Below are 15,597 nucleotides of genomic sequence, written 5' to 3'. Positions count from 1 at the left end.
GAGTCTCTCAAAATAAAACTTGACGCAATTGAACAAAAACAGTACAGCCATTTACTTTGGAATGCAGCGTAGAAACATCCCAAGGGCGAGAGGTTACAAAAATCGTTTACACCTAAAATAACGAAGAACCAACGGCTGTCCATCGAAGTATCCGTTAATAATCAGGTGTTTCACAAGATTGCTCCCATAGAAGGAAATGGGAAGGTGAAGTTAGCACGTTGCGTACGAGCATTGTAACGTAAAATGTATAAAAATACTGTATTTTTACTGTAAAATCAGAGTATGACTTTCATCGCTCTTCTGATCTGACTTGAAGATTAAGAAAACCACTATGCTTTCACGTCAAAGCCAGATTCGAGGAAGATCCTTTAGTTCTATCCCTGCATTAAAAGATTTTTGATTGAATAATAAGCCACTCTGTGCCGGTATTATGTGTGCTTCCAGATTCTTTGTCACTGGTCAGTGAAATCTAACGAGTACACAAGCACCTATAGAACAGAGGGAGAAACGAAAACTTAGATAGGGGCATACACGACATTAAGCAGTCATTAGACAAGACCAACGTTAGCATGATCAGCATCATTTGAAGTTAGAGGATCGATTCATCAGCCTAAAATTGATAGGAAAGATGCTTCTACTGAACCTGCTGGTGAGTGTGTTCATGTGTCTCTATTGTTTGGCTGACGGAAGAGGTTGTAGGAGATTATTACTGGGGTGGGAGTGGCCTCTGTTAATGCTGGCAGCCTTTCTGTGGCAGCGAACCATGTCAATGGAATCCACGGATGGAAGGTTCACTTCCGTGATGGTCTGAGTTTTGTTGTTCGAGAGATTGTTCTCATTGCACCACGTCACAAAGCCCTCTAACTCACTTTTGTATTTTGGCCCGTTGTTGTTTGTTAACTGTTCTCCTATGGCATTATCATCATCCGACCTGTGGATGGTGTTCGTTCGGAATTTGACATCACAGCTGTGGGTGCACTGGGAGTACAATCGCGGTCTGGGGACACCGCTGTAGGTATACAGGGAGCACACTAAGGAGCTGACAACACAGCCGTGGGTGAACAGGTAATAGAGTTAGTGGGCTGAGGACATAGCCGTGGGTGTATAGGGAATACAGTAGGGGACTAAGGACGCAACTGTGGGTGTGCAGGGAACATAGTTTGGGGCTGAAGGTACAGCCGTGACAGTACAGGGAATATTGCAGCGGTCTGAGGACACAGCCGTGGGTGTACAAGTATTACAGTAGGGCAATGAGGACACAGCCGTGGATACACAGTGAGTACAGCAGGTGGCTGAGGGCACAGCCTCGGGTGTGCAGTGAGTACTGTCAGGGGCTGGAAACACAACCGTGTGTGTACAGGGAGTACAGTAGAGGGCTGCGAACACAACCGGGGGTTTACAGTGAGTAATGTAGGAGGCTGAGCACAGCCGATTGTTTACAGAGAGAATGATTGGAATCTGAGGACAAAGCCATGGATGTACATGGTGTACAGTATAGGGCAGAGGATACAGCCATCGGTGCACAAAGGCTTCAGTTAGCATTTGAGACCAGAGCTATGGGTGTACAGTTAGTACAGTAGGGTCTGAGGGCCCAGCCGTAGGTATACAGGGTGTACACTAGGGGGCTGAGGATACAGCTATGTGGGTAAGGGAGTATAGTAGGGGGTTGCACGCACAGCCATGGGGATACAGCGAATACAGGAGGGGGCTGCGGATCCCCCTCCTGTGTTGAGAGTTATTGTGGAGAAAGTGCTGTTGCCTATCTTCACTATTGCGATCTGTGAGTCAGAAAGCTGAAAGATCCCAGTTGCAGGGAGCAGAGCCGAGACAAATCTCAAATCTTACTGAGTTTTGATTTCAGTCTTGAAGGTATAATGGTGTTGAAGGCGCAACCTTACGGGGATGATGGTGATCTACTTGAACCAGGTTAGGATTTCGACTAGTGGGAGGGAGAAGGTGAAGATGTTTGTGAATATGTCCGCGAACTGGTCTGCACTGGATCTGAGTGCTCGACGGGTAACACTTTCCAGGCCCATCGTTTTCCCTGGGATGACTCCCAGGAAGAGTGATCTGACAATTGCCAGTCAAGGGACATGAAATCATATTGTTTCAGTCTAACCTGCAGTCAAACACATTTTCCCCATTTCTTTGTTGGTTTTCAGCACCCAGATGTTCGGGGAGCCGATGATGCGATTGTACAGTTTCAGGACGTGAGCGAATCATGTCTTGACAGACTAAGCCTTCGCCAAAATAGGACATCATGAGGTCAGAGTTCATGCCAGGACAAGTTATTGGGATTTTGTCCCAGTTGGTCGCTGTCTTCTCTGGATTGTGCATTTGGGGGTCCAGGCCGTAACACGGTCCTTGTCTTTGAAAATCCAGGATTTGTCCGGGGTTTGTCTCTGTCGTCAGCGATTACTCAGAGGTGTGTGTCTGTGGGTCCCTGCCTTATCAGGGTTGTGTCTCTTTCGTTCCAGGGTTTATCAGGGGCTGTGTTTCTGTGTTATCGGGCCTCTTACGTTTTGTGCTTCGGTGGAACCTGCCGTTTTCATGATTATGTCTCTCTAGGCCCCTGCTTCGCAAGGTAATGTCACTGTCAGGCACGGCAGACTCAAGGTTATCTCAGTAGATACCAACCTCGTCAGGGTTGTGTCTTTGGGCGTCCAGACCTTCTCAGGATTGTGCCTTTATGTATGAGTGTGTCTCTGTGGGTCGGGGCCATGTTAAGGCTGATCCGCTGTCGATCTTGGTCCTTGTATGGTTATGTATCTGTGGGTACTGGTATTCTCACAGATGTGTCTCTGTGGTTTTGGACCTTCGCAAAATTGTTTCTCTCTGGTTCCAGGGGTTCACAGGTGGTGTGCGTCTGTGTGTCCTTGCCTTCTCAGGGATGTGTCTCTGTGTGTTCAGGCTTTGGCAGGGTTGTGACTCTGTGGGTCAAGGCCTTCTCAGGGTTTTAACTCTCGAGGATCAGGGTTCTGTCTACAGTCTCGGCCTTCTCCGAGTTGTATCTGTGTGGGTCAAAACATTCTCAGTGTTGTGTGACTGTTGGTAAACGCTTTGTCTCTGGGCTTTGTCTCTGTGGGTCCGGGCCTTCTCAGTATTGTGTCTTTGTGGATCCAGCACTTTTCACACTTTCCAACACAGGGAAATCCCCAAACATACATTATAACCACACACACATGCCCCTCTCACACATCTCCCCACACTATCACACAGCTCTCCCACGATCACACAGGCCTCCACAAGCACACAGCCGCCTCATACACAGCTCACCCTACGCAGAGCCCTCCCACACAGACACATCTCCCTCACAGACACATCCCCCACACACAGAGAGCACCCACACACACAAAGGCCCCACACTCCCATAAAAACACAACACAGCCACAAACAACCTCGCCCGCACACTCAGCTCCGCCGCACAAACACAATCCCCACTACACAGACCTTCGTACACTCAGGCAATCCCAACACAGACATAGACACCTCACACACACAGACCTCTATACAGAGCCCAAAAGCACGTCTCCCCACAGATAGCTCCTACATACACAGTCCCTCTACACATAGCCACCCACAGATCAGAACTCCCAACACTCAACCCCACACACAACCCTCACGAAACACACACATACCCCTGCTCACACACTGCGCAGCCACAAACTCAGCTCTCCAATACACACAGTAGCCCACACACAGGACAACACACAAAACCCCCACCACAAATTGCAAGCCCCCACTCACACGCACACACTCACAGATTCACCCAGCCACCACTCATACACAGCCACCAAGCACACAGCCCACGCACAGACACACACCCGCAGCCCCTCTCACACTCACAGACACACCCACACCTTCACACTGCCCACACACACAGCCACTCCCACACTCACTGACCTCCTGGTCACAAAGCCTCCATAACCCAGCCCCCCACACAAATTCGACAGACACACTTTACCACCCACGCACAAGCCGCCACACCACACACACAGATTCCGATCATTGCGCACACGCAGAGCACTCCACCCCACAAACACACAGACATGCCCTCCCACAAATGCACAGCCAACCCAATCTCACAAAGCCCTCCCCTACACAAAGACCCTCACACACACAGCTCCCACCAAAATCACTACGCTCCCATACAGACATAGTTCTCCCACACACACAAACACGCACTCACACACACAGCCAAACCCAACAACACACACCCTGCCCCCGCTGACACCACACAACAAAAACATCACCTCACACAAACATAGCCCCATCAGACATAACCATGGCCACAGACACATGATCCCCCACACACAGACCACACCCCGACACAGCCAAATTCCACACATACATAGACCCCCTCGTACGCAAACTCCTCCACACATCCACTCAACAGCCCCCACTACACACAGGGCCTTCCCACTCCAAACTCCAAAACATAGCAACGGCTCATACACTCAATTCCCCACAAAAACGCATCTCTCACACTATCAAGCAGACTCCCCCCACACAGAACCCTCAGACACACAGCTCCCCCACACACAGCCTCTTACACACATTCCCCACATACACACAAAAATCCCACCACTCACAGACAACTCACACACATAGCCCACATACACATCGCACTCCCACGCACAGAACCCCTCAAACACACAGTACCAACCACACGCACACATCGACAGCTGTCCCACCCATACACAGAAGACACCTGCCATGCTCACACAGCACACCCAAATACACAGACAGTCCAACACAAAAGAACAGCCCTACCACTATCACGCAGCCCTTCTCACACACACAGCTCCATCGCACACAGAGCCCCGTGCCCACCGCTCCACGCACACACATTGTCCTTATACTCATACACAACCTTACTACACACTGAGACACACCCACACACAAAGCAGAATCCGACTATACAGCCCACCACACATACTGGCAACACCAGACACCACCCTACACGAAAACAGACCCCCACACAGAACCACCCACACAGACACAGTGCCCCCATACCCATCTGTTCGCAAACTCAACGCACCCCCCCACACACATAGACTCCAACACACGCAGACCACCACACACAAGAGCCACAACACAGAGCCCCCACAGAGAGAGCCTGCTTACATGCACCTCCGTGCATTCACAGATATCCAATCATACACACAACCCCAAAATATGCACAACACTCCCCCAAACACAGTCCCCCACCGACAGCCCATCCACTCAGAGACAGCGCCCGACTCAGGCACACACATTGCCAACTCACGCAGCCCTCTACTCGCATACACAGAGCCCACATTCACAGCCCACACCCACACACAGTTCCCGCAAATATATACCCCACCCACACATGCAATCTACAGCTCACACACAGACCAGCCATACACACAGACGCCCACATATACACAGCAGTCCCTCATTCATAGAGCACCTCCACACACGCTCCCCACCAAAGCCTTCCCGCCAGGCACAATAGACTCCCCACACACTGAGCTCATCCACACAAAGCTACCCTATATACTTTCCTCCACACACAGCCTCCCCCCACACACTAGCAGTCACCACACACTATGCTACCCCCAAACACAGAACACCGGATGCACAGCACTCCCCACACACCGACCCACACAGAGCCTATACAGACCGCAGAGTCCATCTCCCTCTTGATACAGCCCCACTCCCACATACACAGCTCCCATGTACACAGAACCCCATACTCGCCAACACCCCAACACACAGCACCACCATTCACACAGCAACACCAAATACATACAGCAAACCGACCACACGGAGCCCCGAACACATACAGACCCACCCATCAAAAACAACACGCCCCACGCACTCAGAAACCCGCTCACTCGCAGCCACCCAATGGCATAGACACCCTAAACCGCACACAGCATTCTTGCAAACATTCAGCACCAAGACTCACAGCACCATACTGCCCACACGCCCTTCACATACAGCCTCCCCCACGCTCACATACTCCCCACACACCAGAACACCAAATACACAGAAACTTCCGCATACATCGTCCTCCACACACTTACCCCCACAGAAAGCCGCGCAGGCACAGCGTCCTCACATACGCAGCCTACCCCCACACACTAGCAGGCTCCACACACGAGGCTACCCCCACAGTCCGCCAAACAAAGTCACTCCACACAGCACTCCACACACAATCATCCAAACCCACACACACACCCATGCCAACATGCGCAGCCGTCCCACAATCATAGCGCCACAAAAATCAAATCCCCACATGCACACACAGCACCAATACACAGATATCTCGCACTCACAGCCCCCATGCAGTCAGCACCCCCAAACAGCTCCTCCACTCACTCAGTGCTCCAGACACACATACAGCCACCTCCCCACACACAGAGACACCGACACACACACGTTACACCCCCTACGCACAATCCTCTCACATACAAAGCGCCCTCCACACACAGCATAACTACGCACACAGCCGTAACAGACAAAAGGACATCACCTGCGTATCCCCCAGCGCTGAGAGCATCCACACCCCAGCTGCACCCTTCCACCGCTTCCCAATACAAACAGACACCCACACACAGTGACCCTCACACACTGTCGCCCCCACTCAGCCACCCGCCACAAAAACGTCGTCCTCACACACAGAGCCCCCACGACACAGCCAGCACACACACTCACAGATACCCCCACACAGACACCCCCCACAAACACAAAACATCCCCAAACACTTAGCATATCCCCCTCCACACACAGACACTGCCACAAGCACGGAATTCCCCCACACATATCACTACACACACTCAGCCTCCCTTACACAAAATGCATACACCCGTATTCTCCACCCCTTCACACACACGATCCCCAAATACATCCCACCCACGCAGTTTCAGATGCCCACACATTCAGACCCCGTCAAACAGCCCCTCACACACATTGACACCGCCCCCACACACAGACCCCCCAACAAACAGGCAGCCCCTCACACATGCAGCCTCTCAAACACAGAGATCCCCACACAAAGCACTTCGCACACAGCAACGCTCACACATTTAGCAACCCCAACACACGCTGCTCACCAAAAACAACCACAGAGCCCATACATAAATACACCTGCCCCCATACACATATACCCACTACACACAATTGTGGCCCAAATAACCCCGGTATCACACAGCCCTCCCCACACACACAGCCCCGTCACACACACACAACATGCCTCACACACAACCACCCCACACAGGCATATCCCCTCACATGTACACAGATCCCCCAAACATCTGAACCTCACATACGGAGCGTCCCACACAGGAACAGATTCCACACACATAGCCCACCGCATCCACACACAGCCCTCTACCCACACAGCGTCCTGTCACACATAGAGCACCCATGCACACTTCCAATCTGCACACGGAGGGGCCCGCACACACAGAGCACCACCACACGCAAACACCCACAACCTACAGGGCCCCAACTATCACCCACCACACACAGAGCCCCAGCAAAATCAGCCACTACCCCACACCTTCACTAGCTCAAGCACGTCCTTCGCACTCTCAGCTCATCCCCATGCACACATGTAATCCCCCGTTAAAACAGACCCTCACAAAGAGCCGCAATACATAGACCCCATTCACAGAGCCCCAACACACAGTTACCCACACACACAGCTCCCACAAATTGCCCTCCATTCACACACCGAGCTGCCTCACACACACAGCCCCAATTACATAGCCCGTCCCACACACCGCAAACCTATATACACAGCCCCTCAACACAATACAAACCGCACCAAGACAACACCCCACACACAAAACAACCTATTCACCCAGACCCCCACATACACTGTTCACACAAATACACTGTTCACACACATACAAAGCCCCACATACATTGCCCTCCCCACACATAGACCCCGATGATACGGCCCTCTCCATACACACAGCCCACACACACACACACATGCCCCTTCCAAACACACAGTCCAGCCAACACACCGAGCCCACAAACACAGAGTACCACTCACGAATAACTCAGCCCGCCTGCACACACAGAGTCGGTTTTCCAGCACATATCACCCCCCACATACACACACACAGGTCCATCCAAAAACACGGCCTTCCCACTATCACACAGCCCTCCCAACATACCCAACGCCCCCACACACAGAGCTCCCCACACATGCAAATCTCCCCACTCGCACAGCATGCGCGCGCACACACGCACATACACAGCCTTCCCTAAACGCACTTTCCCCCACAAACACCACCCACAGACAGACACACACACGCCCCGCCAAACGCAGTCACGCACACACGCACAGCCTTTTGCACACGCAGCCCACTGTCACGGCCATATAGACGACTCATGAAAGAGCCCCAACACACAGCACCACACGCATGCATAACTTTGACAATAATCGTGCAAACATGCGCTACTACATTTTGTTTATGTCTGATGTACTCCTGCCACCAAAAGCCTCCACTTTTCATTCAAGTCCCGACGATGGGTTGGCAAGTATAGCCCCAAGATTACTGACAAAGGTTTGCAATGTTCCCCCCTGACGGGAAGATGGTCCTGTTTACTAAACGGTACACGAGCATAAGCTGCACAGCTCTCAATGCTGGCCTGTAACCTTGTCCCACTTTACAATATCTCGTCTGGCACTGTAAGGTAAATTCAGAATTTGATGTTTAAAATCATTTTGGCAGCTTCGGCAATGTCTTTATTCAATGTCCTCATTATTATGATTTGCATCCTCCAAGATCTAACCACTACAATTAATCTCACTGTCTGTCCTATTTCCCAAGTTTCCACGTGTTCTCAGTTAATTACTTGTCTCATTTTCTGTCGCATGCCTGATTAAGCATGGAAATAAACTTCAGTTCCAAACGGTCCATGACGATGAGATATTCTAAATTAACCTCGTCCTATTTTCTAGCACTTGGGCTCATATTCCTCTCAACCATTCGTATTCATGTGAAGATCCAGATGCATTTTAAATGATGTAATTGTACCAGGCTCCATCACTTCCTTTGGCAGCTTATTCCATCCTCTGTGTGGTAATTTGCCACTGATGACCCTTTTAATTCTTTCCCCCTCACTCTAAACTTATGCCCTATAGTTCTGTATTCTCCCAACCCAGCGAATAGATCTTGTTTATTCACTCTTTTCCTGCCCCTCATGATTTTATAAACGCCTTTAAGGTCACCTGTCAAACCCCGGCACTATAGGGAAAGCAATGATCCCCTATTCAGGCTTTCTCTCCAGCTCAACCCTCCAACGCTGTCAACATTCTTAAAAATCTTTTTCTGAACCCTTCCAAATTTCAAAACATCCTTCCGACAGGAAGGAAACCAGAATCTTCCAAAAGCGACCTAACGCATGTCCCGTAGAACCACAACATGACCTCCCAAATCTGTGCCCTGAATTATAAAGGAAAGCATATCAAATGGCATCTTCACTCTCCAAATCTTCCCGTAACAGTACTTTCAAAGAACTATGACCCTGCACTCTATGGTCACTTAATTCAGCAACACTCCCCAGCACCTTACAGTGCATATGTCCTGACCTGATTTGTCTTTCCAAAGTGCAGCACCTCATATGTATCTGAATGAATAGGCATCCGTGACTCCTTGGACCGTTGGCACATCTGATCAGGATACCGTTGTACTCTGAGGTAAGCTTCCTCGTTGCCCTCTACCCCTCCAACTTTGGTTCATCTGCAAACATACTAGCTTTACCACCGATTGTCACATCCAAATCATTTATATAATTGACAAAATTAGTGCACCCAGCAACGATCCTTGTGGCACATCACTGGCTATAGACCTCCAGTCAGAAAGGCAAGCCTCCACCACCATCCACTGTATTTTACCTTAGAATGAATTCTGTATCCAAATGGCCAATTCTCCCTGTATCCATAGGTTTTAAACTTGCTAACCAGTCTCCCGTGAAGAAATGTGTTCAATACCTTACTGACATCCATAAGGACAACGATTACTGTGTGTGTGTAAAATAAGCCACACCGCCCCGTGGCCCAACATTTCAACTCCCCCTCCCACTCTGCCGAGGACATGGAGGTCCTGGGCCTCCTTCACCGCCGCTACCTCACCACCAGACGACTGGAGGATGAACGCCTCATTTTCCGCCTCGGAACACTTCAACCGCAGGGCATCAATGTGGACTTCAACAGTTTCCTCATTTCCCCTTGCCCCACCTCACCCCAGTTCCAAACTTCCAGCTCAGCACTGTCCTCATGACTTGTCCGGACTTGTCCTACCTGCCTATCTCCTTTTCCACCTATCCACTCCACCCTCTCTTCCATGCCCTATCACCTTCATCCTCTCCCCCACTCACCCATTGAAATCTATGCTACTTTCTCCCCACAGCCATCCTCCTCTCGCTTATCTCTCCACGCTTCAGCCTCACTGCCTTTATTCCTGATGAAGGGCTTTTGCCCGAAACATCGATTTCGAAGCTCCTTGGATGCTGCCTGAACTGCTGTGCTCTTCCAGCACCACTCATCCAGAAGCCGGTTTCCAGCATCTGCAATCATTGTTGTTACCCTGTAAAGAGATCTCCTGTATTCACCTGGGGTTTAGAGAGACGAACTTCCGAAACTACATTTAATTGGGGAGCAGTGTGCTGAGGGACGCTGATTAAACAAGGAAGCGAGCAAAGAGTGGTGTCACCTTCTTCAACACGATCTGCAGCTTCACACTATGGGGAGGACGGTGCTGCCAGTGGCTGTTGGGAGCACAGTTGCATTCATCTTTCATGATCTGGAACTTTCCAGGCAGGAGTGGATGCCATATCCAACATCGTCCAGTATGTCAACATCAATGTCAACATTCAGTCACGAATGATATATTTGATGGATGAGGTTCGTGAAATGTTAACGAGCTAACGAGTGTATCTTTGTTTTCACAGTACAGATGGTTTATATGACTCGGCATGGTCCCCAGGTCAATGGGGAGACGTAGAGGAACTGAGGACCGCTCACTCCATTAACGTTTCAGTGTGATTCATGGACAGCACATCATTTTGGTGAATCCTCGCAGTCCTGGTCGCTTCCATAGCCTCTTCATTCAGAAGCAGTCAATTATTCCCACTATATTCGAGTCTCCATGGAAAAAGAAAGGGTGGCCTCTCCGATATAGGCCATCCCCTTCATATATGGCACAACGCACCATCCCCTCACCTCTCCCCATTATCAACCAAACATATCAACATATCCCGTGTGTAGTGAGAGTGAAGGGGCAACTGGGAACACAAGGAAGCAGACCATCAGGGAGATGGAGCAACACTTTTGATGTCTGAAAAGGTCGTAGTGAATCCTCCAGTGCATATCGTATCACTTAGCTCTGTTTTCTCTCTCAGTTTAAGAAGCATACATGCCGTCATTCTCCCTGAAAAAGAAGACAGCTTATGCATCACATTATACTCCACTTGCCAATCTATTATCCAGTGACTTTCGATGTACATATCCATTTGCAAACACTTCAGGCTATCTTGATAATTTAATGTCTTTCTTATCTGGGTGTCATCACAAAATGTAGTAACAGTGCATCTATTCCATCTATTGATATAGATTGGAAATAGCGGAAGACCCTCCACTGGTTACATTCTGTCGAACTGATTAAGACGCCTTCATCTCGAGTGTCTGCTTCTGTTTGATAACTAGCAGTCCCCCATTCCTATTTAGCACATTCGAAAGGCTGATTAAGAAAGAGGAGCAACAGTCAACAATTCAGCTCCTCGAGCGTGCTTCAACATTTAACGCAATCATGGCTGATTTCATCACGGCCTCAGCACCACGTGCTTGCTCTCTATATCGCTTAATTCACTCAATTTCCCAACTTCCACTGCAATCTGTGGCAGTGAATAACAAATATTCACAACACTTTGAGAGAAATAAGCGCCCCTCACACCAGTTTTAAATCTGTTCTACCTTATACGAAAACTACGATATCTTGTTCTACTTTGCCGTGCATGTGAAACGTCCACTCTACATCTGAATTATCAATCACCATTAATATCTTACAGACCTCTTTGAGAAATCCTCTCACTGTTCTAAACTCCAGAGAGTATAGACCTGAACTGGTCAACGTCACGCCAAAAAGACAAACTTCTGATCTCTGGAATAAATCTAATGAACCTCGTTTGAATTGTCTCCAATGCAAATACATCACTCTTCAATTCAGGGCACCGGAACCGTAATCCATTTGCAGTCTCAGTAACACCTTGCGTAATAGCAACACCAGTTCCTACATTTATACGGTATCCTTCTACAAATATACAAGGAAATTGAAATTCCCATTTTCATTACATGATGTATCCAAATATGAGTTTCCTGTGATATTCCCAGCAAACCTAGGTCCCCCTGCACCGAAGCACTCTGACGTCTGTCTCCATTTAAACAATGAATTGCCTTTCCATGCTGGCCAAATTGACTAACTCCATATTTGTCCACGTCAAGTCCCATTGCCAAGTGTTGGCCCATTCACCCAAATTATCTATATCCGTTTGTAAATTTATTACATTTTATTTGCAAAGCAATTTCCCACCGATGTCAGTGTCAGCTGAAGGTTTATGTGCAGTATTGTCTATTCCGTCAAATGACTAATAACGTAGATTAGAAATAGGTGAGGCCTGAAAAATGAAATCTATTGCACCGCACAAATTGCATTTTGCCAACAGAAAATGTCCCATTTATTATTTCGGAATGCCTTTTGTCGATTCACGAATTCTCTATCCAAGTTCATCAATACATCAGAAACTCTCTGAGCTTACTATTTCATCTTTGAGAAGAGCCATAACCAATGCTTTCTTGGAGGCCAGTTACATTACATCTCCAGGATTCGCATGATCGGCGGGTTTGTCCCAGATTTAAAGAGCTTAAATTAACAATTCAAAGATGATTTATCTTTTGTAAAGGTCCTGTGTGGAGTTTCCACCCTCGCTCCATGTCGGCGTGAGGTTCCGTTGGGTGTACTGGTTTCTTCTCACAACACAAACATGTGCAGGTGAGCTGAATTCGCAATGTTACGTTGCCCATGATTTTCAGGGATGTATAGGTTACGTGCATTAGTCAGATGTAAATGTAGAGTAGTAGCTTCAGGGAAATGGTCTACGTGGGATACGTTTCAGAGCGACGATGTGGCGTTGTTGTGCTGAAGGGCTTGTTTCCACATCGTAGGGAACCTCTTCTCATGAATTGCTGTTTCCTTTTTTTTAATGAAAGCTACAAGGTGTACAAATCTCTATTCAGTTTCCACCAGCAGGAAGAAAAGAAACACCCAACTGGCCAGTGACAACCAGTGCTCTTCTACGAGGCCAAGGGTGCGTAACCAAACAGTGAGGGATGAAATTAAAGCAGAGTTGGAGAGGGAGACAATACACTCCACTCCCTGCGGGGCCCACCTCTCCCTAAACCCATCGAGGTTGTTGGCGGACACAGCGTGTTCCATCTCCAGAGACACCCGGGCTCTGACATAACTACAGAAGAGTGGCAGGCAGTCAGCCCTAACAACCCCTTCCACGAGCCGCTGCCTGGTCCTGTTTATGGCCAGTTTGGCCAGGTTGAGGAGTGGGTTGCAGTTTAATTCTGCAAGAGTCCTGTTGTTAATTCCTGTATAATGAATTCTAACAATTATCTTAAATTACAACAATTGTTTCATTGTATTTTATTCCAAAGTGATTATGATCTTTCTAAGTTCTTCAATTTTGATAACCTTTATGTTTTCTTTTAATTCCTGTTTAACGGGAACAGGGCTCGATTGCTGAATAGGAAGCATGAGTGGCTGAGTGGACTCATCATCCTTTTATTGGACAAAATTGATGGGCTGACGTCTTTATAGCTTTTCCACATTTTCCCTTCGATGGTTACAATGTTCTCCTCCTGATGATGATGCACCAGAGGCTTGAGGGCTTATGGAATATTCCTGTTGTTATGCACTGTTTCGAGTAGCTGAACGGTCTCCTTTTGTTCGCTGATAAAAGGCTGAAGATACTGAACTGTCTTGTCCTGTGCTTGAGGGAGTAGTTCGTCTTCTCCTGCTGCCATACAACAGACAAGTGAGTTGAACTACCACCTCCTTTCTCATAAAACTTCGGCATAATTTGTGCCTTTCTCCAATTCCTATGCTGCAGGCTCGATAGGTTGAATGGTCTCCCCTTATTCCAATTTACCATTCTCCAGTCTTTCTGTGGCCTCTTCCAGTTCCTGTGTTACAAATTTGAAAAGGCTGAATGGACTGATTCTGTTGCTGTGGAAAAAGATACTAATGCTGCATGGCCTAATCTGCGTCTCATTTTATAATCACGACAGCCTGATTGGCCTCCTCTTATACTGCATATTAGACACTTGGGGGTGAATAACCTCGTCCTGTTCTGATGTAACAGGGTGGAAGGGCTGAATATTCTTCTTCTGTTCCTGCATCTCAGGTTGGAGACGTGTACTGGATTCCTCCATTTATTGTGTACTTGGTGTCTGTTGCTGACTCCCTCTTTTGATCGATGTAAAAATAAGGTCATCTTTCATTCTTGTAATCTCCAATGTTTATTGGATCATCATGATCAAAAATTTGACGGAAGCATCTCTGAGTTGCTTCCAATGTAACAATATTCTTTCTTCAGCGAGGAGACTATGTCTGTACACACTACTGCAGCTGTGATCTCATTTAGATTAGGAACTGTGGCAGCAACACTTTCCCAACCTACTGTAAGGTTCCCGCCCAGATCCAAGCAGTCTCAGCTGGCTGTGGATGCTTAATCACATTTATGGATAAGTACATTCTGTGAAATAAGTGCACTGGGCTGATATACAACCATGAACGAGAATGATGGAGGCTCAATGTGTTGAATGGCCTACTCCTTTCCTGATATTTCCTTGCAGTCTATGGTAAAATTCAGTAAGGGCTATCACAAGCTCTCAGATGTTAGGAAGTAGGCCTCTTCAGGGTCGACATGACGGTGATTCCAATTCCGTTTTCAAATAGTGTGTCTGGTGCCGGGTGTTCTGACCGATTATATACTTGATGACGTTGGAGAAATTTGATACAATTGAGTGCCTTGCTTGGGGAAAAGCTATTTATCTTAACCATGCCCCTCATCATTTCATAAACTTCTATGACTTTAGCCTTCAGTCTCCTGCGCAAAGAAAAAAAAATGACAGCTTATCATTATATCACAAAACCTCGATGCTCTGTCATTGCAAAACGTTGACCTGTTTCCGGTTTATAACATTCTTTCGAAAGCATTGCGACAAGAATTGTAAGCAATACTCCAAACGCGGCTGTACCATTTCTTGTACAACCACAAATATGATGTTCCAACTCCTATACTCAATGCTTTGACTGATGAAGTTAACTGTGCACATCGCCTTCTGCATTTCCCTGTCTGATTTCGACTCCACTTTGAAGGAATTATGTACCTGCACATTAAATCTCTCTGCATGACAACATTACACAAGGCCATATCGTTAACTTAATGAATCCTGCACTGGTTTTGTCTAACAAAATGTGACGCCTCACATTAACCTGCATGTATTTCCATCTGCCAATTATTGGCCCAATGGCCCGGTTGCCC

General features: G+C 48.1%; 1 pseudogene; it reads right to left on the bottom strand.

Moving 5' to 3' along the window:
- Window positions 1-669: 669 nt before the first annotated feature.
- Window positions 670-15,597, bottom strand: part of LOC148135268 (uncharacterized) — a 28,025-nt pseudogene continuing 13,097 nt past the window's right edge.

The sequence above is a fragment of the Chiloscyllium plagiosum genome, unplaced genomic scaffold, assembly GCF_037043375.1.
Source record: "Chiloscyllium plagiosum isolate Xiang-an unplaced genomic scaffold, Cpla_swu_hap1 HiC_scaffold_50, whole genome shotgun sequence".
Lineage (NCBI taxonomy): Eukaryota > Metazoa > Chordata > Chondrichthyes > Orectolobiformes > Hemiscylliidae > Chiloscyllium > Chiloscyllium plagiosum.
Note: the sequence above shows the minus strand (reverse complement) of the source record. Positions and strands in the feature narration are given on the sequence as shown.